Source organism: Artemia franciscana, chromosome 1 (genome assembly GCF_032884065.1).
Source record: "Artemia franciscana chromosome 1, ASM3288406v1, whole genome shotgun sequence".
NCBI lineage: Eukaryota > Metazoa > Arthropoda > Branchiopoda > Anostraca > Artemiidae > Artemia > Artemia franciscana.
Window position 1 is genome coordinate 68848541 of NC_088863.1, and position 25201 is coordinate 68873741.

At 34.8% G+C, this 25201-nt stretch overlaps 1 protein-coding gene across 1 annotated transcript in view; it reads right to left on the reverse strand.

Annotated features, from left to right (window-relative positions):
• LOC136033304 (1-acyl-sn-glycerol-3-phosphate acyltransferase alpha-like) overlaps nt 1-25201 on the reverse strand; it is a 77636-nt gene that overhangs the window by 35493 nt on the left and 16942 nt on the right. The gene's annotated exons all lie outside the window — the stretch shown is intronic.

The following is a 25201-nucleotide window of genomic DNA, read 5'->3' on the forward strand; positions in this document are numbered from 1 at the left end:
ATAGTTTTCTTTCTAATTAATAACCCTGCTACCTAAAGAAACACTTTAAGAGGAATGAAAAACACTTTTTTCCACAAACAAAAATTATAAGTTCCCTCTCCCAGATAAAAACATTAATATAAATCCAAAATATAATATAAACCCTAAAAAACCTCAGAATCCTTACAGCTCGTAATCTAGGGGTTAAATTAATTATTTAAACTTAAGAAATAATTGAACAATTTGTAAATGCATGTTGTAGGTATATAGACAGGAAACAAAACAAAGAATCGGAGAATTATAAGGAGAATATAAGAAGCATTAGAAAAACCGGACTATCGGAGGGACACAAGCCCAGAGCAATGCTCTAGAAATAACTTTAATTTTGTTTTCTGGGACCGCGCTATTGAGACCCGTGTTAGTCGTAGGGCATGAAAGCACTTTGCTGCACCAGCCACTTGTGCTTGAATCAAACCCTGATGACATTCCTACCTCAAGGAGAACATCTCTGAGCACAGGGAAACATGAAACTTGAATAGAGGATGTTTCTAGAGGAGGAGCACATGCTCTTCTTCCATCTCAATCTTTAAAGCTTCACTCTTCATCCCCTGTAATGGAATTCAAAGGGACGATCTGCTTTTCGATTTTTCCTAGATGGATGATCAAAAAACAAGATCTTTGGCAACCTGTCATTTATTAACCGTAATGCGTGACCTAGAGGTGAACCATATTTCTAACATCAATTTCTGTTTAATGTACGGTCAGTCAAACGAGTTCCTAGACTTATCCTTAGACGATTCCTTTAGACAATATAAATCTTCCTCGGTCTTTCAAAGCACCCACATCTCAGGATCACACTTGACAACTAACAATACCATGGCTTCAGAAATTTTAATTTTAGCTCGACCGTTTGTTTCCCTATTCTTCAAAACTTTTTGTAAATGTGGAAAAAATAAATATCTTGGCTATTTTACTTCTTACTTCTTCATTGCATCCACAATTATTACTAGAAATTCGTTTAAGGTAAGTGAATCCTGGTCATTGATTAATTTCCACGTTGCCAAACATCACCTCGTCAGTCTTAGTTACTTCCCATCTAAGTGACTAAGTCTTCTTAAAATTAATTTTCCAGCCTATCCTAGGACCCTGAACTGTCAAATCACCTGAGAATGTATTACTTCTACTAATATTTTGTCAAAGACATCCTGATTCTCTGCGTAAGCCAATTCTAAGAAAGCATTACCTCCCGGCTCAATAGTAACCGAAACTGTTAAAAATGGAATTTTGATACCAATATATACATCAAAAGAATCGGATTTTTATACTGATATTAAATATGTAAGTTTCATCAAGTTTATTTTAACTCATCAAAAAGGAGAAACATCCCCTAAAAGACATATAATCTTATTGAAATTCACACCATCAGATTCAGCGTGTCGGAGAACCCTATTCTAGAGGTTTCAAGCTCCTACCTGCAAAAATTTGGAATTTTGTATTTTTTGCCAGAAAAAAATCACGGATGGGTGCTAATTTGTTTTTGTTTTTTTTGGAGGAAGGGGACAGCCCCGTTCATATATGGAATAAATAAAAGGGGAAATGTTATTCCCCAAATGAAAGGGGTTGTCCCCTCCACAACGCCCTGCTCTTTACGCTGAAGTTTTTTATTATTTTAAAAAGAAGAGTTGGGAGAAAAAGTCAAACTTTACCGAAAAGAGCAGGACGTTGAGGAGGGGACAGTCCCTTTCACATTTGGAATAAATTCTGCTCATTTTTAGTTTTAATGTAGCTCCTTACTTTCGGTTAATAAAAGACAATTTTTTTTATTTAACCTCATCTAATAACGGATTTCAAGCAAAAGAGTAGTATGCTTTGGTTGGAGCTAATTACCTACAGGCAATTAGATTGCCTTTGTAAACACCTTGTCAACGCAGTGTTAACCAGCGATAAGAGGAGAAAATATGACGTAAAGTACACAAATAATGTACAAATTTTTTTTCCAGAGGTTTTGACTATAACTGAATTTTAAACCCGAAGGCTGACGACATGGAGAGCATATGAATAATGTTGAAAAAGTCCATTGATTTAATGCGATAACAAGCTGAGGAACAAATCTGGTTGTATTGGTTCGTAACGTTCTATTTTGTAGTTATCGAAATCTTGGTATTTTGTTTGCATTGAAATGTAACACGAAAAAAAAACGTAAATCATTTTTGTTGAACGGACCTCCATATGAACTTCTACGATGTTTGACGGTAGCGGGCGCCAAATTATAAAAAGAAGAACAAAAAATGTAGGAAAAACTCATCAGAAAGAAGCTGAAAACATATGGCATCGTACAGTTTAAAAAGGTTTAGCTTTCCTTTGAAAGCATTTGGGTACCTTTTCCTTTGGAAACCAGCACATTATTATTGTTTAAGTTTTTACGGTTTAAAGGGCTTTCAAATTATATGCGTTAGTTTTTCTTAGCTTCCAAGTCTAGAACTACCAAAAATCACCATTAACAAATAAATGAAACCTAAATCAAATAGAAATTACAATAGATAACCTAGTCAAACTCAAAACGTGTAAAAATTATAAGGATTTGACTCACGACCCCTATTTCTTTCCCAGACGAGAACACAATTTGCCCTTCATTAAAAAAAACAAATAGTTGTGGATTGTCAGTTTAATATACATATTTTTATATTTAGTCCTTATACTCTTAATACCTCTTTATTTAATTGATAAATTAAACGAAAACTGACCAAATTTGAAGTTTGATTGTAATTCTACTCCAAAAAAGAAGCACCAGCGTAGATGAGAGTTCAACTGAGATAGACGTCCAGGATTACTGGGGTTGACCAGTGATTAAGTATACTGGTACTAAGTAATACCAGTATTTTAAAGTTTTTGTAGTATGCGATGGGTAATCTGGCTAAGCTATGCGATGGTTAACTATGTCATTCGGTTTTTATGTAAGGGGTGTTCGTATATACTTCAGAGGTGGCTAATTTGATTGGAAATTTAAAGTTCTTGTTATCTTTTTAAAAGTCAAAAGTGATCGGAGGGCCTATACTCCCCCCGAATACATACCCTCTTTTCCCCATACTCATTCAAACAAAAAATTGAGATGGCCATTTATTTTGAAATAGTTAAACAGTCAGATTACAAAAACTTTGGTCTTAACAACCCCCAGAGCCCGAGGGAAAGGTTGTAAGTTATGCCCGGAGCTATATAAGGTTTTTATAGAAGAGATTTACTTCAGAGGGGACTCGACTAGAAATGTAAGGTTCTAGTTTCCTTTTTGAGAGTCAAAGTAATCAGAAGTATGCGATGGTTAGGCTCATGGCAAAGCGCTGAGAGTTGAACCAGAAGGGAAATAGGGAGGGCAGTTGAACCCTCAGCTACGCTGGTACTCGTTTCTTGAAGTGGGATTACAATCAAATTTCAAACTTGGTAAGTTTTCGTTTAATTTATCAATTCTACTCCAAAGCGGAGCACCTTAGCTACGCTTTCGAGTCAAACTGAGATTTTGAAGTTCACCGTGAGCTAAATCATCAATAACAATCGAAAATATCCCTATTTATAAAAAGAGGCAATTGTACGAAATTCATATATAGTAAGATGTTTCAGACACAAAAAAAAAACAATGAATAAATTCCAAAGATAGATAACTGTCGTCCGATTTCTATTGGTTTGTCGTAGAGCCTGGCTTTAAGGTGGGACATTGAGGTAGACCTGTGCTATGAGCACCAAAAACACTGATATTTATAACTGCAAGAAATAACACTTCTTAGATCCATCTAGAAATAAATGACTTGGACCCAGCAACATGAGGCTTACAGTAAGCAAGAAAAATTGCGTCTTCTCTATTTTGGTATTTCGTCATTCTAATATAAGTGGCTGGAGGCGTCACCGGACACAAGGAAGGCCGAACTTTAACCACTGATTTGTGGTTGCACGGTTTCATTGCTTTCAATGACATATTGATTAAAAAAAAACTTTCAACGTCATTATGTATCATATTATTATGTGACAAACAGGCCTAAATCTTAACTCTTTCACAAGCTGATAAAATAAATAAAATTGCTAATTTGTATGCTAGTGTCTTTGTATGAAGAATTTTGATATACGGAGCTGGTAATCTAAAGAAATCAAATACGCGTTTTATATCCCAAGTTCTAGAAAGCTTGAGAAGACTAGGCTGGTGCAAAGTCGGTTTTTGTGGCAGGGATAAAAAGAAATTCTCATTTGACAGAAGTATGGGACTTCATACTAAAAGTCTTAACATGAAGGGATATTTGACTGGTCCAGTTTGGAATGATGGAAATACCACTTGCCTGATCCGTTTGTTCTTTCTGAAGGCTCTTCAGAAGCAAACTAAATGGGGAATGCAGAAGAAATGAGGCTTCCAACTCGTTGCAATTGTATCTACGAAAAAGCATTCTGGATCTAGTTTCCAAGGAACAAATGGTTCAACCTGAAAATTTTGACTAGTTGCAAACAAATCAGTGTCTATCGACTGACATACCAAAGAGTCCATAATATTAAATATACCATTTTCATCTTTTTCTTTATCAAATTTTCGCGATACTTTATTAGTGATATTAGCCACTCCAGTCATGTTTTGCAGATAATCACCCTTTGCCCTGCAAAACCAGCTGCCAAACTTTATTTACGAATGTATTTTTATTTATGTAAGCTACTGTGGTTTTACAGTCTGAACACAGCCGGGCATGCACGCCTTTGCTATACTGAGCAAAGATATTTAATCCCAGATAAACACCTTTTGTTTCTAAGCCATTGATGTCAAATCCCTTTTCTTTTGAAGACTTTTTACCTGTGGCCGTTTTCATGGAACATTCATCCACAAATGCCCAGCCTAGTTTATACCCATCATCACACACAAATTTTTGTCGACTAATCTAGGTTCAATTGCTTTAGAAGAAAGATTAGGAAAATCCAACCACTGTTGCAGTTCTCAACTTACATCGAATGTTAGCGTTAGCTTAGCCACAAAATTGCCCTGCGCGTGTTTTGGTGCTTGAGCACTCAACGACTCAACTTTCCGGTTAAAGGCGCTAATTTCTGCAATAGTTTGGACGTAGAGACTCTTTCTGCCAGTAGCAATAACGGTAGACCCCCTCCCCTTGCAGGTTTTGGGTCTTCCAAGTGATTCTTCCAAATTCACCACATATTTGGCTTTGGATGGTGTTTTGGCAACATCCTTGCTAAAAAAACTACGTCACTTTGACTTCAAGGACACATAAGACTGATGCTACCATAGGATCTGGACTAATTTTGAATATCATCGAATGATGTCTTTTTATACTGAAATCATAATCGGTGAGTGGATCTGAGATCATTGTGTGAACTGTAACCGTTAGCCTTTTGACAACCATTTCCTTGATATCATGATTTTCAAGCTAAAGAAATGCATTTGCTGCCTCTAAAACATAAAAGGTTAAGTAAGCAATATTCCGCTGCACTTAAAGTGCCTTAGCATCCCTCTGTTTAGCCTGGTGAAAGTGTAACGTAAGTTTTACTGTTAACCTCAGGAAAAACAATTTTATTGGTATTCGCAGGCCTAGTGTGGGGCTCAAATAAATCCTTCAGCTTCCCTATTTCCAGAGGTTCAGAGATAGCTCTGTCCGTAAATTTGGCAAGTTTTTTATGGATCTTGGGACCTTCTTTAGTACCAGAACATTCTTCAGAAACCTTTTTCGTCATTGACTTTCTTTGTTTTCATCTTTTCCCTTTGAGCTTTTCAGAGAAGCCTTCCGTTCTCAATCCTTTCTTTGGTCATGGATTTCTTGTGGGTTACGTAGAGCCAGTTCCGAAGGTTCTAGAATCTATTTGAGGGCTTCGAGACCTAGATCTTGCGTTCTTAGAACAAATTTCAGGTCTCCAAGAGCCATATCAATCGCTAGGTCAAAACTCGAGGCTCCGAGAGCATTGATTTTTTCTTCAATCAATATCAATTTTTGCGAAGGTTGAAACAAGAGCACCTAGAATTTCGGCCAATTCTTGAATCATAGTCGATTCTGCACTAAGAACCTTCGAGACGTAAACTTTTTTAATTTTTCTTTCCGGCAGGAAAATCCGCATTGATTGCAAATCAAACAAAAAACCCGGGAATTCGATTTGTTGACTTGAATTTTCCAGTTGAATGACAAACCCTCAATTCTGACTGTGATTTCACAGTTCCATAAATGTTGTTTTGACATTTTGAGAATGACTTTCCCAGAAAGGCTGAATCATCCAAATAAACAACAGACGAATACCCTTTGCCAAAGTAGAGAGAAAACTGGTTTCATGTGTCTTGTAAAAAACCCTTTGGGCTCATGACAACCAATTTGGCATTAAAACCTACAAGAATCTTCTTCAAATAAAGCTACATTCGATCATCAAGATCAACAAGACATGATTAGTAAAATCTACAATGTCAACGGAGTTCATATAATAACTTTTGTCATTAAGAGAGCCGCAAACTGAAAATTTATATTTCAAAATGGCAGTATTCAACGTTTTTGCTTAACTCTTTAAAATTCAGAATAAATCGAGAAGAATCATTTTTTACCGGGACCGTAAAAACGGGGAAATACAAAATATTTCCTTTGTTGTGAACTCGGAACTTCAACAATGGCATCTTGATGCAATACAATTTCAACTTATTTTCTTATAACGTGTAATTCTTCAAAAGTAAAACTTTTATTCTTTGTTTTCAAAGCTTTCAATGGTGTTTTCTCAAATTCAATCTTAAAACCTGAAGCTGCAATATTCAAAATATTCAAATCACTGGTAATTGACTGCCTTTTTGAGAAAAACCTATTAATTCTCTTCGTTTTTAAAGTTATCACCCATATGTTGCAACTGGCTAGTGAGATTTGCAACAAAATCCAAAAAGACTCAGGGAAGGGTATGCTGAAAAGTACCAGCTATTTGCGATCCTGTATAAACTCTTTAAGAGCTACTTGAAAATTCTAGAAACTCTGGAGTTTAGGCATTTCTTGAGGGTCTTGGCCCTACCTGCATGAACGACATATAGTTACGATCTCACGATCATGATCGTCATCCATGAAATTATCCAAAAAAAGAATTATTATCTTATCACAACACATTAGAAGCAACGTCTTTACTTATACTATGCATCACGAATATTCATTAGTTAGTTTGGTCATAATCCGAGCGAAGGCAAACATCAACTGGTTTTATTCATGGTCAATTCAAGTGATCGCGGACGTCTATCTCAGTTTAACTCGAAAGCGTGGCTAAGGTGCTCTGCTTTTGAGTAGAATATCAGTCAAAAAAGTGAAAACATTTATATGTATTTTGTTTCCAGTAAAGTGAAAATTATCTTCTGATCTTGAGTTGTGGGGTTTGTCAGTCCTACTCATGTTAATTTTTGCTTGTTTTTGAGTTTTATATTCATCGTAATTTCTGTTCTTTTTGGGTTTAATTTATTTTTTGATGGTGATTTGTGGTAGTTTTACGCTAAGAATATTGTTTGAATTTATTTCTATCCATTTTGGCTTTACAGAGGTCTTCGCTTATCTTTAAGTAGTGATGTCTCACTGGTTTCCATAATACCCATATCCCTAATCCTAACACTGTTTTTAAACGTCTTCAAGATCCAGGTGTTTTTTACGTCATAGGGAAAGTTTTATAGGAGACATGGGTACATGTTACGTAATTGAAGTTCAGGGCGTCAAAATCTTGTGTGACCCTGCTTAAGCATTGAAAGAGAGTTCAGTGTGCCAACATCAAGGATATTATTCTTTAGTAATGGATGTTTTTACTGTATTGGATATTGAAGGTGCTAGCAATGGCGAAATGAAACCTGGGTTGCCTAACGCTGCAGTAGAAACTACGGAGCTGTTGGCTAACCCTAGAATGGGGCGAGGTGTTTTCGCAATATATTTTATCATTATGAAAATTCAAGTCAGAAAAACATTCATGCTGTGCAGCAAAAGTGAATATAATGCATATACAAAGATTACATGACGGATTAAATGCATTAGTGAAATATATTGAAGAAAACGATCCGAATCAATTTATTGAAAAAGAAGTAAGTTTGTTACTAGCGAGATCTATTGTTAGTTTATAATCGATAGTGAGAATGTCGGGATTAAAAATAAGTGGATTTGAGAAACAAAAAAATCATACAGTATCTAGTGAAGTTGGAAAATGTTTGGTTCTAGATGATGATTTTCAAGAGTTATCTCTTCAAAGAAAATATTTTCTAGAAGAATACGTAATGACATAATGAGAAATGAGTCTCCATTATTGGACTATTGCATGACAATTTTCCGTCGTGGCCGAGATGCATTTACTCAATTTATTGATATATTAATTGAAAAAAACAGAATGATATAGAAATTTTCCTTTTAACCACTACCTAGACATCCATTTTGCAAGACAACAAGAAACAACTCGAAAAATCTTGTCTAGACATGTTATGTGACGTCACTCCTCCTCCTCCTAGAAGACTTTCATCTTCCACAGTCAGTTTCCTTTAGGAAGTGAGACCGTCAACATAAAAAAATGGTTTACGCATGTCCATTATGTTTGTATACATTGAACAGCTAGTCATCCTGTGAGAAATGTACTTTTCTTCATGACTATAATGAAAAGCGTAGATTATGAAATCCATGTTAATTGCATAGAGGATACACAGTACGAATTAAAGACTGTAATTCCTGTCTTGAAGAGATTTGTGAATCTTACATTAGATTTCCTATGCTCCAATTGTCAAAATGATCAAAAATGTCTTTCCTGGCATGATTGTAAAAAAAGCTAAACACGATTTTAGTTTATTTTAAGAGACTGGTATCGTCGTGGTTTTAAATTGTTCTGGAAAGAAAAAGCTTGTCTATGATCCAATTGCTGGAATAACAAAGGAGTCCGGTACTTAACGGCATCACTGTGAAGATACAGGCTACTATGATTAAAAATCTACAGACCTTTATTTGGCTGTTGCAAAATGTAACTCTTCATATGAGAATTTTGTGTGTGAAATTGCTTCAAATAAGCAAGTGTAAACATGTGAATTTTATAATATGAATCAGAATAGCATTATTGACTTTACGGAGAGATATAATAAAAATAAAGTTACATTATATTGTAGAAAAAGTGACCCTGACTTTACATGCCAAGATGAATACAAATTGAATCCTGACGAACTGCTGCCACATATCGTTTCCGATGGTTACCTATGCGTAGAAGAAGAAATCTAAAGAACACAGAGATTTAGAACATACAAGTTTTATTTACAAATAAGCATTGTCAATTCATATAGGGTTCGGTAGGATTTATCAAAGGATGAATTGGAGAATGGAATTCAACTTACATTACAAACATGAAATGAAAGTCCAAACATTTCAAATTTATAGTAGCAAAGGGTTAATAATCAGAGTCAATATTTGCTGCCAAACCCTCGTCAGAAAAGAAAAAGGGTCTTAATTTAATCTCATATATACGATATTATCTCAGGATATCATCGTATTTTCAAGAATACAATCATCAAGAGCAACTTCATACTTTCCCTCAAATTTGATATATGGGGATAGTTTTGCCCGAAAATCGCTTGTTTCATTCAAATCGTTAACAGTGGGTGAGAGAGAATGGATATGAATGTCACATAAAAATCATTAGATATTGTGGACGTGTTCAGCGGCAATCCAAGAATCGGAATAAAAGTTGTGTCCTAGTCAACGAACAAGCAGCTGTCTCTTACCCTTACGAATTCGACTCTTTAATATCTTTTTAATTTGATACATTCCATTTTTTTAACTTTTTGTAATTCATGATCATAAAAAAACACCAAAACTCTTATCATTTTTGACGTCAAGTGGAGGATACTTTATAGATTTAGTATCTACAATTTTTATCACTTTAAAAAGTTCACAGAACCGAAAAGAATTACCGTTTTCAAAAATATTTCTTGTTCGATAGATTCAAACTGTATTACCAACATTAAAGTTTCTCTTCGAAACCTTTTCATTAAAATATTGCTTAAGAAAAATGTCACGGGTATTGTTACTGAGATGAACTTCAAGAGGACTATAATTGGACAGAGATCGATGAGGACGTTGATTTTAAATAAACATGGTCTGATCTAAATGTTGAATAAAAGCAGCAGTATTTTTCAATATATAATATCTTAACATTGAAAGTGGGATTGTCTTAACAAACGTTCAGTCAATGCAGCCTTTATCGGACTAAGACTATGATATAGCATTGAATTATATTTCAATATAAGCTTTTTTAAATGTAGATTAACACTTCACTACCTAATTCCGTTTAAATTTCAGACAAGAATCTTCTAAAAAGATAAATTCCAGAGCTCTAGCAACTTCACAGCCACTCTTTGAACACAATAGAACGGCATATGCATAGTGACTAAAAACACTGATTGCAAGTAAAATAAACTTGTATGGGCCATTGTGACACTTTTGAGTCTCGTCTATGGTCAAAATCTGCTCTGTCGCCAATTTCTTTTTGTTTGAGTGCTATCCAAAAAAGATATAAATTTTGACATTTCACCAAATCCCTTTAATCGTTTTAAAACCTTTTTATTCCCAATAAAACTTTTTTGAAAGTTTGATGATTTTAATAATTTATACAAACGCCTGTCAAATGATTCAAGTCTTGTACGATTTGCAATCATATCTGACACCAATCGATTAAATAGTAAGTCTTGCCCTGGATTACAAATTCATTCATTTTGTCATCAATTTGAACTTGTTTATTTTCGGCGAGACAAGTCTAGATTCTTTTGCTTTGCTCCCAATACGACTGAGGCATTATTAGATCTACAATACATGGGTGTAGCTTTAGATACATCTTCTTCTTGTTTTGGCGTTTTCAAAGTTTCAGAACTTTCAGATGTTGGAGCTTTATCAGTGATATTTACTTTGAACGGTTTTTCTCGGTAGGGTTTATGCTTATCGAAACGTCGAAGGGATTTTGGAAGCAAAATCAATTTTTCACTCTCGGCAATTGCTTCATTGTTAATAAACTTATCAAGATAATCTTCAAAGTACTCTTTGGGTGAAACAGCGAGTTCAGTTAGCGTCAATTTGTATGGTTTAGCCTTCTAGAGAATAGTGTTTACAAGTCCTGCGATTATCGGAAGTAACAATGAAAAGAAACTACCGCCCGGTTGAAAAAACCGTTTTCTTTTAAAATCTTTTCCTCTCTTTTTCCAATCTAGGGCACGAAAAAGTTAACAGTGTTGCTTTGTCTGTTCCCTAACACCTTCTGACAGTTGGACATTGCCTTCAGTTAAACTTAAACAAAGCTCAGATAGGAGATTAATACATTAATTGTCAATAACATGTTTGATTAGAGCCTTTCTAAGCCATGGTTTTGAATTACCTAGGATGGAAAATAAATATCTATTTTCATGTGGTTTTTCAATGACAAATAATGATTTTTTGTAATATTCACGGGTAGATATACAGTTATTCCACAATCAAAAATACCCATGACCACACGTAACTCTTTAAGCGTGTTTTGATTGAGATCCGATAGATATAACAAAAAGGTTTATTAGTAGCTTGATTGCAAGCCGAGAGTAAAAATTCTGATTCATCAGGGTATATTTGCTTGTTTAAAGTTATAAGAAAACTTGAATCGCGAACAGCCCTATAGATGACATAGTAAGTACAATTCAAAGCAACTGTATTCACACATTTACTCTGATGAAAGAGATTATGGAGGACAACGGCTACGAAAATTTATTCGTGAAAAAACCAGACCGTAACTATAACATCTTTTGAGACCATTTTTCAATGGATTTAGCAAAATCATCAATAGTCGACGACGAGTCGGTTTCGGTAGCATTAAACACGTCAAGTCCTTGTATTATGTATGTTGCAATACTCTTTTTTATCATAGGACTCTCGCCACAAACCGTATCAATAAGAGATTCTTTGGGTTTTATAAAAAAAAATTATTGCGGAATTATTTTCGTTAAAGTGCTGTGTTGACTGACATTGATGGCAGGCAAAGAAATAATCTGAATGGAGTTTTAAATTGATACATATTCTTCAAATGTCAAAATACAACTGACCGAACCTAGCCTCAACCTGTGGAAAAGAATACTCAAAAACAGAATATACGATTTCTTCAATATAAATAAATGCACTACATTTTTTAAAACATATTTACATAAGTACTTGAATATATTTGCATGGACACTTAAAAACACTTAAAAATGGTCCAACTGGGAGGGCTAAGTCCCTCCGGAGGACGCGGCGGCCAGAACGGCAGACGGAACAAGCGGCGCCCGCTTCGGGCGGGGCGATGATGGAAAAATCATAGTTTAATATTAAACATTTTTTAAGACATTGATTCCGCTTTGCGTAAAAAAATTAACAAAACACTAGAAACATTATTAATAAGCACACACTGCTGAGCTGGAGACTGATCGGACCCCTTTCCCTCCCACTAACTTTTGAGCTTTCTCAAGACCAAAGCGCTTTCTGTAATCTGCACATACGTCTCGATCTGAAGTAAGGTAGTGACCGTGTCGTAGTACCTGCAGATCATGCATACATAGATTTTGTCCGATAAGGCAGACAAGGCATTTTCCTCGATTCGAGCTTTGTAGTTTCAAAATTTTAAAGAGCAAATGGCCATGACTCTCACTCTTGGATTAAATTATTTTCTACACAGTTCCTAGGAACACCCATATTGAAATTTTCCTACACATAGTGTGATGGCATCTCCTTGCAGAATCGTTCGATATTATCATTGTTTGTTTGTACATACTACATCTTCGGACCTGCAAGCTCACCATTGGATATCAAGTTGCTCCTCGCCTCGCACTTGAAAAATAACAATTTATTTGGGGTTATTATTACCTCAAATAAGCGCTCCATTAGCTCCGGGTAAATGGACTGGTCCCAGTTGATGTAGTCCATTCGAGAGCTGATGTGCATGCCATTTCCCGAACCGTCTTATAAATTTTGAGTTTTAACTTTTAACAGGAGTGAATCGGTATCCCCATAATAAACTTGAACTTGTCCCTCACCCTCACATTGTAATAAAATTTCAACATGAGTTTTTTTTTGAAATTTCTAAATGGCACTGCAATCGGCAACATTTTTATTTAATTTTACACTTATTTCTTTCTATGTACGAGGACCATATTGAAGTCTATGATCGTGAACGATTGGAAATTTTGATCTGCAATGTCGCGGGCACATTCTTTTGGGTCAGTCACAACGTCACCAGTCCTTTTGCACACACTCTCGAACATCTTACCGAAGGCTGAATTTCAAATGAGTTTAAAAATGTCTCTTGTTTCTTTTGTTTGATCAAGTAAATATAGTCTTTACTTTTAAGAGATTCCCATTTTTTCACTGATTGTTGAGAGGAGAGTAACCCATGGTTTCATTATAGGCATTCGCTTTAGTTTGTAACATCAATGTTGTACATTTATGTTGTAACATCAATGTTGGAAGTTTGTTGGTAATAGTCCCATTTATACACTGATTGTTGAGTGAAGTGTTGATACCTATGGTATCAGTTTAGATTTTCGCTTAAGTTTTCATATGTTATAACATCAGTGCTGGAAGTTTGTTTATAATATTCCCAATTATACACTGATTGTTAAGAGGAGAGTCACCCATGGTTTCACTATAGACATTCGCTTTAGTTTTCTTGTGTTGTAGGATCAGTGCTGGAATTTTCCTTATAATTTGAATTTTTTTTATTTATTTATTATTATTATTAGTTTTTCGGCTCCTTTGTGTGTTTAATTGACCTGACTTTGTGTGTGTTAATGTTTTAAAAAACTTTTTTTTTCTTTTTTTTTGGTTTTTTTTCGTTCTTTTCTTTTTTTGCATCGAAAAAGGCTCCTGGATGTGGGCCCGAAATATCCGAAATATTTTATATAAAAGTTTAGTTTTGTTTTTATTTTTTGTCGGATGCTCTATCGAAATTAAAACCTGTTTTCTCTAGATTAATTTTCGTAGACTGAAATTATTTAAATCATGATTTGGGGGGGGGACGTTTTTAAATTGAACATTCAAAGAAATCCTGGGATGAGGAAGCCCTGACCTTCGTAGATTTTTTTAAGAATCAGAGAACCTATAACATAACAATCTTAGAAATCCTGCAGTAAAGATGTCCTGAAAGTTTCTTTAAAATAATCTTAGAAATCCTGAAGTAAAGAAGCCCTGAAGGTTTTTATAGGAAATTCTTATTTAGCGGACACTGGGGGTTTTTCATCATAACAATCTTAGATATCCTGGGGGCAAAGAGGCATCTGAGGGTTTTTAAAGAACAATCTTAGAAATCCTGAAGTAAGGAAGCCTTGACAGTTTTGTAAAGAAAAATTTTAGAAATCTTGGGGTAAAAAAGTCCTGAAGTTTTTGAATCATGAGAACCTTACAAATACTGGAGTAAACAAGCTCTGACCTTCAAAGGTTTTTTTTTAATAAACTATTAGGTAAAACCCAAGGAAATCTTGACTTAGCGGGCCCCCACAAGGTTTTTTTTAAAAGAATTAAACAAAGTATTACTTAGCAACCGAAGATATTATGGAATAAAGAAGCCCTGAAGGTTTTTCCCTGGCCCTCACGGGTTTTCAAAAAGAAACTGTGACGTAACAGACACCTGCATCTCTTAGAAAACAATCCCTATGACGTAACAGACACCTGGATCTTAACGAAGTTTCAAAAAAAGTATTGGGATCAGGATTCGAAGGGATAGGGATGTCGTCGGATTTATTGAGGCCTTACTGCTTCTTTACAAAACTGTTTTTGTGGAAAGTTTTTTTTTTTAATTTATAAAAATTCGAACTTCCCCCAGAAAATTCTATTCTACCAGGACTTTTCACCCAGAAAATTTCTTGTGGACGATCTCGGGTGAGGAATGTTTATTAGCCTACTTTCATTTGAAACAGACTTTAAATTTCCAATTGGATTAAAAAATAATCCCCTCCTCCTTAGAAGTTTTCCAGCAAAATTTCCCCATGAATCCCCTGGTCAAAAGTTGCTCCCGCGGAAAGTTCCCTCTGGAAAATATATCCCATTTAAAATCCCCCCCCTACAGAAAGACATTATACAATTCCAACCCGGTAAAAACTTCCCATGGATGATATCCCCTCAACATTTCGACTTCTAAAATTGAGTCGGTAAGACAAATAAAAATAGTCTCGTTTAGTCTCAAGAATAAACCGGTTTCTTCGTTACTTTAGAAACAAATTTGGGCTACTTTAGAGTGGAGAGGGTAAAGTATAGCAGGTCTGCATGCAAAATGTGTTCAGTACAATAATTCTGCATATTATGAACTAGGAATTGTTTTTTGACTTCGAACTGTCCAAATGCTGCTCCCCCCTGATGTGCAAATATATAGCCCAAATTATATATTTCCCATCTATTCTGTCACTTTTCTTTGTCTTGACTCACGCTAAGCTGAAAGAAAGGAACGAGGAAACCGGTTTGTTGTCGAGTTATACATACGGTAATCTTGAGTGAATGAGGTATAATACGCAAAAACCCAAATTCCTTCCCGCTACAGGAAAAAAATCAAACAAAATTGCCAAATTTGGAAAGCTTTATTTCCCACAAGGGAGGGGTTTTTCTCCGGGGAGGTATAACTACCTGAGGGTATTTTCTATGGGGGGTTATTTTCCGCGGGGGTAGTTTACAGGGGGCGTTTTCCGGGGTGAGAGGGAGTTAGCACCTAGAACCGACAAAAACATGAAATAATTTTCGTCATCTTAAATTTTGATGCCGCTTTTTGATTTCATTTGAAAAAATACAATTCTTAATTTAACCTCTTTTTTAATAGTACCGCAAATTCAAACTGTAGAGATTATTTCGTCCTCGATCATTAACACTCCATGCAAGTTCAGAGGTTTAAATATCTTATTCTAATTCTGGAGTGTACGTATATGATAAATGCCGTGGCGTTTTACAAACGAAAGAAAATAAGCACGAAAGAAATTTCTCCGTTATCAGAGATACATAATTTAAAAAGTATTCTGAGACGTGTTATGGAGTAGCTTATTTTTGTACAAAAAAAAAGGAATATAAAAGATAAACATATTAGTCGTTAATCAGGCTCAGTTTTAGTTCACATAATTATGAGACTTTATTTTTGCTTGTCTTCAATTTTGGTTAATAAAAACAATTCAACAAAAGAAGTTTTAGAAAGAAAAGTAAAGATTTATAATAGACCAATAAAGAGTTATCATAAAGTCAAATAACTTCCTAAACGTAAAACCACCACAAAACACAATCAATAAACAAATGAAACCCACGTCGAACAGAAATTACAACAAATAACCGAGTTGTCCTCAAAATAATCACGTACTAAGATGAGCTGGTCTGAAGACTCCCATGCCTTCTAAAGACCAGAACATAATTTGCACTTTGAGTGACTCAGCCGAATAGTAGCCGAAACTCTAAAAAACCGAATTTTGATAACAATAAATAAATCGAAATAATTGGCGTTTGAACTTGATTCCAAGTATATAAAGTTTATTAAGTTTAATGTTACCCATCAAAAGGTACGAGACTAAAAAAAAATTCCTGACTTTCAAAAAGGGGTATCCCTTCAGAAAAAAAGCGATGCAAACAAAAATAACGCAATCAGCGAACTATACTGTGAAGGTTTCGAGCTCCTGTCTAGAAATACGAGTAATTTTGTATTTTTTGGCAGAAGAAAGACAACAAATTTTTACGTTTTTTTTGTTTGTTTGTTTTTGTCGTTTTTTTTTTCAGGATCGATCATATCGACCAAATGGTCTTAGAAGATCAGAAAAGGGCTCTTTTGAATAAAAAAAAAGTTCTAGTGCCCTGTTTTAGAAACCAAAAAGATTGCAGGGAACCTAGTCCTCAAACAAGTCTATTTTCTTCTTCAGGATATTAAATCAACATTTTAAGATAGCTGTCTAATGCATAGTTGTAAATTCTACTCTATTTTTTTTTAACAAATGGCCATCCCAAAACTTAAAACAACGAAGAAAATAAGCAACATTAAAACTCAAAACGAACAGAAATTATTCCGTATATGAGTGGTTGCCTCATTCTCAATATCTTGCTCTTTACGCTAAGGCTGTTACCACTTTTGCAAAAGTTTAATAGCCGGTCTATTCAGTAGCCGTTCTTAAAAAATTGGGACAAACAGTAAAGTATAAGGTATTTAGGAGGGGGCAAGCCTTCACATACGGAATAATTTCTGTTCGTTTTGAGCTTTAATGTTGATCCTTACTTTCAGTTAAAACAAAACAAAAAAATTATTTTCTATTCGTTTTTCAAAAAATGCAGATAAATTTGGCTCACCCTCCGTGAAATATATTCCCACTCCCTTCGCAGGAAAATCGTCCGTGAACATTTCATCAAACGTAAAGTACAACATCCCCCCCACTTCAAGTCCACTACAGATAGTTCCATCCTCGCTGAAAATAACAATTATCTTTCTAAATTGTCTATATAATTTTTATGGCACTTGGTATTTACCAAGTGACATATAGTGATCGCAAATTCTGTCGGTCTGTCTGTTCCGGTTTTGCTAATTTGGGCACTTCCAGATAAGCTAGGACGATGAAATTTGGCAGGCTTATCAGGGACCAAACCAGTATTAAATTAGAAATAGTCGTTTCCCCGATTTGACCATCTGGGGGGAGTGGGGGGACGATTAATTCGGAAAAAGTAAAAAAATGAGGTATTTTTAACCTACGAACGGGTGATCGGATCTTAGTCAAATTTGGAATCCGGTGACATTGGGGGGAGTTAGAAGGGGAAACCTAAAATCTTGGAAAACGCTTAGAGTGGAGAGTTCGTAATGAAACTTAGTGGGAAAAATCTCTTGGCTCTTCCGACTTCGTCACAAGTGCCAGATGAGCTCGGCTCTTGTTATCAGGCTCTTTACCTTCCGGGTTTTTCAGTTTTATTAAAATCTTCTTTTTTTTTACTTTCATGCTCATTTTAATTGTAATTTTATTATTAGCGTTGACCCTCGACGGACACTTGGGTAGAGATTGGGGGATAATCCAGTGAACAATGGTGACGCAGATAAGCTCGTCAAAGCCCAATAAATAGGCAATGGCACGAACTTGAAACCTGTATATTGCATTTGAAATTTTAACCGAAGTACTAACCTCGTCACTGTAGATATGGGCGTTTTCAATAGATATTAAATAAAAAAAAAAAGTTTTTTCAACTGAAAGTAAGGAGCGACATTAAAACTTAAAACGAACAGAAATTACTTCGTATATGAAAGGGGCTGCTTCCTCATCAACGCCCCGCTCTTTACGCTAAAGTTTGACTCTTTCTCTCAACTCTTCTTTTTAAAACAGTAAAAAACTTTAGCGTGAAGAGCGGGGCGTTGATGAGGAAGCAGCCCCTTTCATATACGAAGTAATTTCTGTTCGTTTTAAGTTTTAATGTCGCTCCTTACTTTCAGTTGAAAAAACTTGTTTTTTATTTAATTTTTGGACGTTTTTGAATCAATGCATGTTTTGATTTTGGCTCTCCGCAGAGAAATAATTAAAACGAAATTTGCATATTTTTTTTTTTTTTGCTAAACGGCTTTCTCTTAATTTTGATCGAATGATTTTGAGAAAAAAAGAGCGGGGGAGGAAGCCTAATTGCCCTCCAATTTTTTGGTTAATAAAAAAGGCAACTAGAACATTTAATTTTTTACGAATCTTTTTATTAGTAAAAGATATACGTAACTTATAAACTAGCTTACGTAAAGAATTTTTTATTCTCATGTTTTTATTACACATATGAGAGGGTTTGCCCTCTCGTCAGTACCTCTCTCTTTACACTAAATCTTAAATTTTGGCCCAAATCATTAAGAATGACCCCTGAATCACAAAAGCCGTAGAATAAATAGTTGACATTACTAAAAATACTTTAGCGTAAAGAGCGAGGTATTAGGAGGTGAGCCCCTCATATGGGTAATAATTTCTCTTCGTTTTAAATTTTAATGCTGCTCCTTACTTCCAGCTGAAAAAAACTTTTTCCTATTTATTTTTTCATTGTTTTTTTTTTAAATAATGCTAGTAAACCCTGCGCTCCCTTCATGGAAATTTTCTTCTCCCATGACAAATTCCTCGATGGAAAATTCCCCCAGTATACCCCCCTCTTTTCAACCCCTCCCCTCAACCAAAAAATCCTCCTGAAAACACCTGTACACTTCCCAATAACCATTACTATATGCAAGCACTGGTCAAAGTTTGTAACTTGTAACCCCTCCCACGGGGACTGTGGAGAAGTAAGTCGTCCCCGAAGAAATAGTTATAAGGTTTTTCGACTACGCTGAATAAAATGGCTATCTCAGAATTTTGATCCGTTGCCCTTGGGAAAATAGTTAGCGTGGGAGGGGGCCTAGGTGCCCTCCAATTTTTTTGGTCACTTAAAAAGGGCACTAGAACTTTTCATTTCCGTTAGAATGAGCCCTCTCGCAACATTCTAGAACAACTGGGTCGATACGATCACCCCTGGGAAAAAGAAAAAAGAAGAAAAAAAAAATAAAAAATAAACACGCATCCGTGATCTGCCTTCTGGAAAAACTACAAAATTCCACATTTTTGTAGAAAGGAGCTTGAAACTTCTACAGTAGGGTTCTCTGATACGCTGAATCTGATGGTGTAATTGTTAAGATTCTATGACTTTTAGGGGGTGTTTCCCCCTATTTTCTAAAATAACACAAATTTTCTCAGGCTCGTAACTTTTGGTGCGTAAGACTAAACTTGATGAAACTTATATATTTAAGCATTAAATGCGATTCTTTTGATGTAGCTACTAGTATCAAAATTCCTTTTTTTAGAGTTTTGGTTTCTATAGAGCCGGGTCGCTCCTTACTACAGTTCATTACCACGAACTGTTTGATACCGACCGGATCCGGTGACATTAGGGGGAGTTGGGGGAGATCTAAAATCTTGGAAAACGCCTAGAGTGGAGGGATCGGGATGAAACTTGGTGAGAAAAATAAGCACAAGTCTTAGGTACGTGATTGACACAACCAGAATGGATCCGCTCTCTTTGGGGGATTTGGGGGGAGGTTAATTACGGAGGGGAAGGGTTTTAACTTACGAAGGAGTGATCGGATCTTAATTATTTTTCATATTTATAAGGACCTCGTATCTCAGATCTCATAATTTAAATCCCGACTGGATCCAGTGTCATTGGGGGGGGGGGGGGCAGAAATCTTGGAAAACGCTTAAAGCAGAGAGATCAGTATGAAACTTGGTGGGAAGAATAAGCACAAGTCCAAGATACGTGACTGACATAACTGGACCAGATCTTGTCTCCTTGGTGGAGTTGGGGCGGCGGCGGGGGGGGGGGGTAATTCGGGAAAATTAGAAAAAATGAGGTATCTGTAACTTACGAACGGGTGATCAGATTTTAATGAAATTTGATATATGGAAGGATCTTGTGCTTTAGAGCTCTCATTTTAAATTGCCACCAGGCCCTTTACCTGTTTGATCACACACCAAGTACATGATAAAAGTGCATGGTTCCTCGGGAGCACCTCATAGATACGCAAGTGACATAGACTAGTCTGATTTTATTTAAACAATAATAGAAGCTAATCATCCCATCAAACGCGAAAAATCGGCGAAAACCCCTTTGTACAATCTAATCAGTCCATATTTATATTATATTTTCTTGCAAGTTGTTATTTTTCTTTCAAGTCTCATTTCAAATAAATATAAACTAAAGGTTTCCCTACCAACAAATGCATAAGATCATTAGGTTATGAGCTCATTAGGAAACAAACAAATTATCGTCTCTTAATTATTTTATATTTTCTTTCGAGGTTATATTTTTTTCTTTCTTTCGAGTCTAATTTTGTCTCAATAGGGATGAAAGCCAAAGCTCGCAACAAAGGCGTAAGATCGATGCGCCTCCTTGCTCAGTCTAAGTAGCTCTCGTGTTTCAAACCTATTTTTAGCTTGAAAGTTCGGCACAAACCCATCCTAAAATCTAATCGTCTCTTATTTATGGTATATTTTCTTTCAAGTTTAATCTTCATCTTTCTTTAATGGCTAGTTTTATTTAAACAGTGATGAAATCTAGAGCTAGCGACAAAGAAAAAAGATCGACGCATACTCCTACTCCAATATATTTAGCTATTATTTATTTTATAGTTTCTTTCAAACTTATTTTTAGCTTTCTTTAGTCTAATTTTGTTCAAATAGTATTGAACGATTATGCAAACAACAAACACAAAAGACTGATGCGCGCTCCTACTCCAATCTAATCAACCTTTAAGTCATTTCATTTTTTATTTCAAACCTATTTTTTAACTTTGCTTCGAATCTGAATTTATTTAAATAGCAATGAAAAGTTATCCTAGCAAAAAACGCGATAGAGCTTCGCACACAACTTCTACAACCTATTAAGCTTTTATTTAGTTTATTTTTTCCTTCAAACCTAAATTATGTTTGTTTTGATTCTAATTTTATTTACATGAAAATTAAAGCTAATAAGATCAATTAGCGCGAAAATCTACGTACATCCCTGCAACAATCTAATTATTCCTTATTCACTTTATACTTTCTTTCCGGCCTTTCTTTTGATCTTATTTTTATTTAAACAGAAATAGAATGCAATTCTAACCAACAAACAAAAATATCAGTGTATATCCCTTCTAAAACTCAACCACTTCTTGTATATCTTATGTTTTCTACATAAGTCTATTTTGACATTTTTTTAGTTAGATAATAATAGTAAAACTACCAACAAACGCGATGTATCTGCACACATCTCTCCTAAAACTAGATGAAACTATATGTTTTAGCCTTTTTTCATTGACACGATCTTATTATTCTTTTGGCTCTATTTCATTTCCTTTACATTTCCTTCACACAAAAAAAAATTGTACAAGAATCAAAGTTTTTTCTTATTTCAAGAATTAGGGCCTACACATTTCGCATGCATTGCGAAATTCTGCGAAAGCTATAATTCGTTAAATATGAAGAGTTTAATAGTGAAAAGAGAATTAATAGTGAAAGTCTTAGAAGTGCGAAAATGTTAAATTTGTCCGGAAGGGAATATAATAGATATCTTGATTCGTATGGATACCATATATTTGACAGAATTTCATAAGCCAAACCACAAGAACATTAAATTCGTTGGTAGGAAATCAACAAGCCTAACCACTAACAAACATGCAAGAGTATTGCAAGACCGGAATAGGATTATCAGCTGTTGCTCGGAAAGATAAATATGGAAGGTTGAATAGTAAAGGCATAAGCCGAGGACAGTCTATTACTTAAATTTAAGAAGGAGACAAAGTTTCAGTGTGGAACACATCACCACTATCTTATCTGAATTTTGGAAATTCTTACAAATTGAAATTTAGCCTTCTGAATCGAATAATCATAGTTACTTCTATAGGCTCTGAAACGTTGATAAATTTGTGGGCTTGTGAAATTTAAAAGTTCGTAATAGGAGCAAAACTATGATCCTAAATCCAGATCTTTACCAACTACATTTAATATGGTCACTGCTAAACCGCTCATCATCTTCACTGAAATGAAAAATGTCAAAATGTCAAAAATGTCTGAATGGCATATGTAGGTAAAATTCCAGAGGGACCGCAAAGTGGACAGAAAATCCACTCTCACTGAAGGTGCACTGATCGTGTAAGTTACTGATCGTGTAAGTTAAGATTGAAATTTTCCATCATACTTAGGTTACATGGGCAAGTTCATACTATCTCCAAAAGCTATCAAAGATCTGAAGAAACGAAGGGATAAGTACAGTTAAAGGTTAATGCATTTTACTTGTAATAAGGCCCTTCCCTTAAAATTCAACGTGAAAAAAAAACAATTCGAGGATCCCTTCCTTACACATTGATAGAACATTCCTCATTTCTTCTTCACTTTACCTGTAATAAGGTCCTTCCCTTAAAATTCAATGTGAGAAAAAAAAATGATTCAAAGATCCCTTCCTCACACCCTGATAGAACATTTTTGACAGTGTACAAAAGGTCGATAGGTCAATATCAATCAATAAAATTTATTGATTTGTGTTTACCTGTCCAACCCCAACGTCATACCCCCATGGTAATTTACGTCGTTATGGCAAACTACAGATGGCATGCGACAACCTCTAGAATATTCTAAGACATATCTAAGACATTTTTCACGTATTTTTTATATAAAAATATGCCTTAAACTCATTGGATCGTGTTTTCACAAGAAATCCTCAACGTGATACATCATATCAATTCCCATCACTGTGCCATACTATGGATGGCACGAAGAACACTCTGGAACTCCTTATAATTCTTAAGGCTTTTTTCAGGTATTTTTTTTTTGTTAAAAAACATGTTTTAAATCCAATTTTTCTTGTTTTTCGCAAGACTTCCTAAACGAGATACACCATGACACACTATAACTAGCCCGCTGACAACCCTCATCATTCGTAAGGTATTTTCCTTATATTTTCTTGTTAAAACCCTGCTCTAATCCATGGTTCTGAGTTTGCAAACCACCTCTACACGTGATACAGCATGTTATTCATATCACTGTGCCACATTATGGCACCCCCTGGCTTAAATTATCATGCCTAAGGGTTTTTCAGCTTTTTTCCCAAAAAAAACAACTTTATAAACTAAAAAGGCAATTGTTTTAATTGAACAGTAGAAATTTGCCATTTCATTATTGGATTGCAATGTTCCGTAACAATTCCCAGCCTGTATCACAGAATCGCTAGCATATGGTACCCTCTGATATGCATTATCACACCCAAAGCATTTTCAGACATTATCCTTAAAGACCAAAAAATAGAACAGGTTTATTGAAGATATAATAAAAAACAACAAGTTTTGGGAAGAAAAATTAAGCTGCAACAAGTTTCACAATAAAAAATAAAAATACCACTAATTTTACGAAGGAAAAATCAACATACTATAAGTTTAACGAAGACAATTCAAAAATAACAAGTTTCACAATAAGCAACATGTTTCACGAAGAAAAGATTTACATATAACACGCTTCGTGAAGAGAAAAATCAACATACAAGAAATTTCACAAACAAAATTCATCGCGCAACAAGTTCCAGGGCCAAAACCAGTTTCACGAAGAGAAAAACAAAGTAAAAGTTTCACGATGTGAAAAATCAATACGCCATAAGTTTCACAAAGAAAAAATGAAAATATAATAAGTTTCTCGAAACATAAATCAATATACATTAAGTTTTTTGAAGAAATCATCCACGTGCAAAAAGTTTACGGAACCAAAATTTCAACACGCAGCATGTTTCAATGAAAGAAAAGAATAAACAACAAGCTTCACGACCAGAAAACCAACATATAGCCAGTTTAACGAAGAAAAAAATCAACATGCAATGAGATTCACGAATAAAAAATGAACGCAAAGTAATTTTCATAAAGATAAAACCAACATACAACAAGTTAAGCGAACAAAACAAAACTAACATACATAACTTTCAAAGTAAAAAAACAAAAAAAACAACACGCAACAAGCTTCAAGAAGAAAAACTAAAAAATACAACTGATTTTCGAATAATAAAATAAACATTTAACAAGTTTCACGAAGAAAAACCCACACACATTGTTTCACGAACAATAAATCAGCATTCAACAAGATTAACGAACAAAAACGAACCTGCAACATATCTCACAAAGAAAGATACAAGATAAACTAAGTTTCACGAAAGACAAAAATGAACCTAGATAAGGTTTCACGAAGAAAAAACCAAAAATACAAACTACCAAACTACAACAAGTTTTACAAAGAAAAACCAACACACATTGTTTCACGAACAATAAATGTTTCACGACGAAAGATACAAGATAAACTAAGTTTCACGAAAGACAAACATCAACATAAAGAAAGTTTCACGAAGAAAAACTAAAAATACAAGAAGTTTATTGAGGAAAAAGGAACAGGCAACACTTTTAACGAAGAGATAATCAACATATAACATGTTTCGAGAACAAAAATCAACAAACAACTAGTTTCACTAAGAGAAAAAAATTAACGTACTAGTTCCACAAAGAAAAAAATCAACATGCAACAAGTTTCACTAAGAAAGAGTAAAAATAAAACAACTTTCAAGAAGATAAAAAAAAACAAGTTTCAAGAACAAAAAATTAACATACAAAAAGTTTCAAGAAAAAAAATCAACACAAAATAATGTTCATGAAGAAATAAATCGACATACATTATGTTTCACGAACAAATAATCAGCTGGCAACAAGTTTAATGCCCATAAGCCAACAGGCATCATTTTCCCAC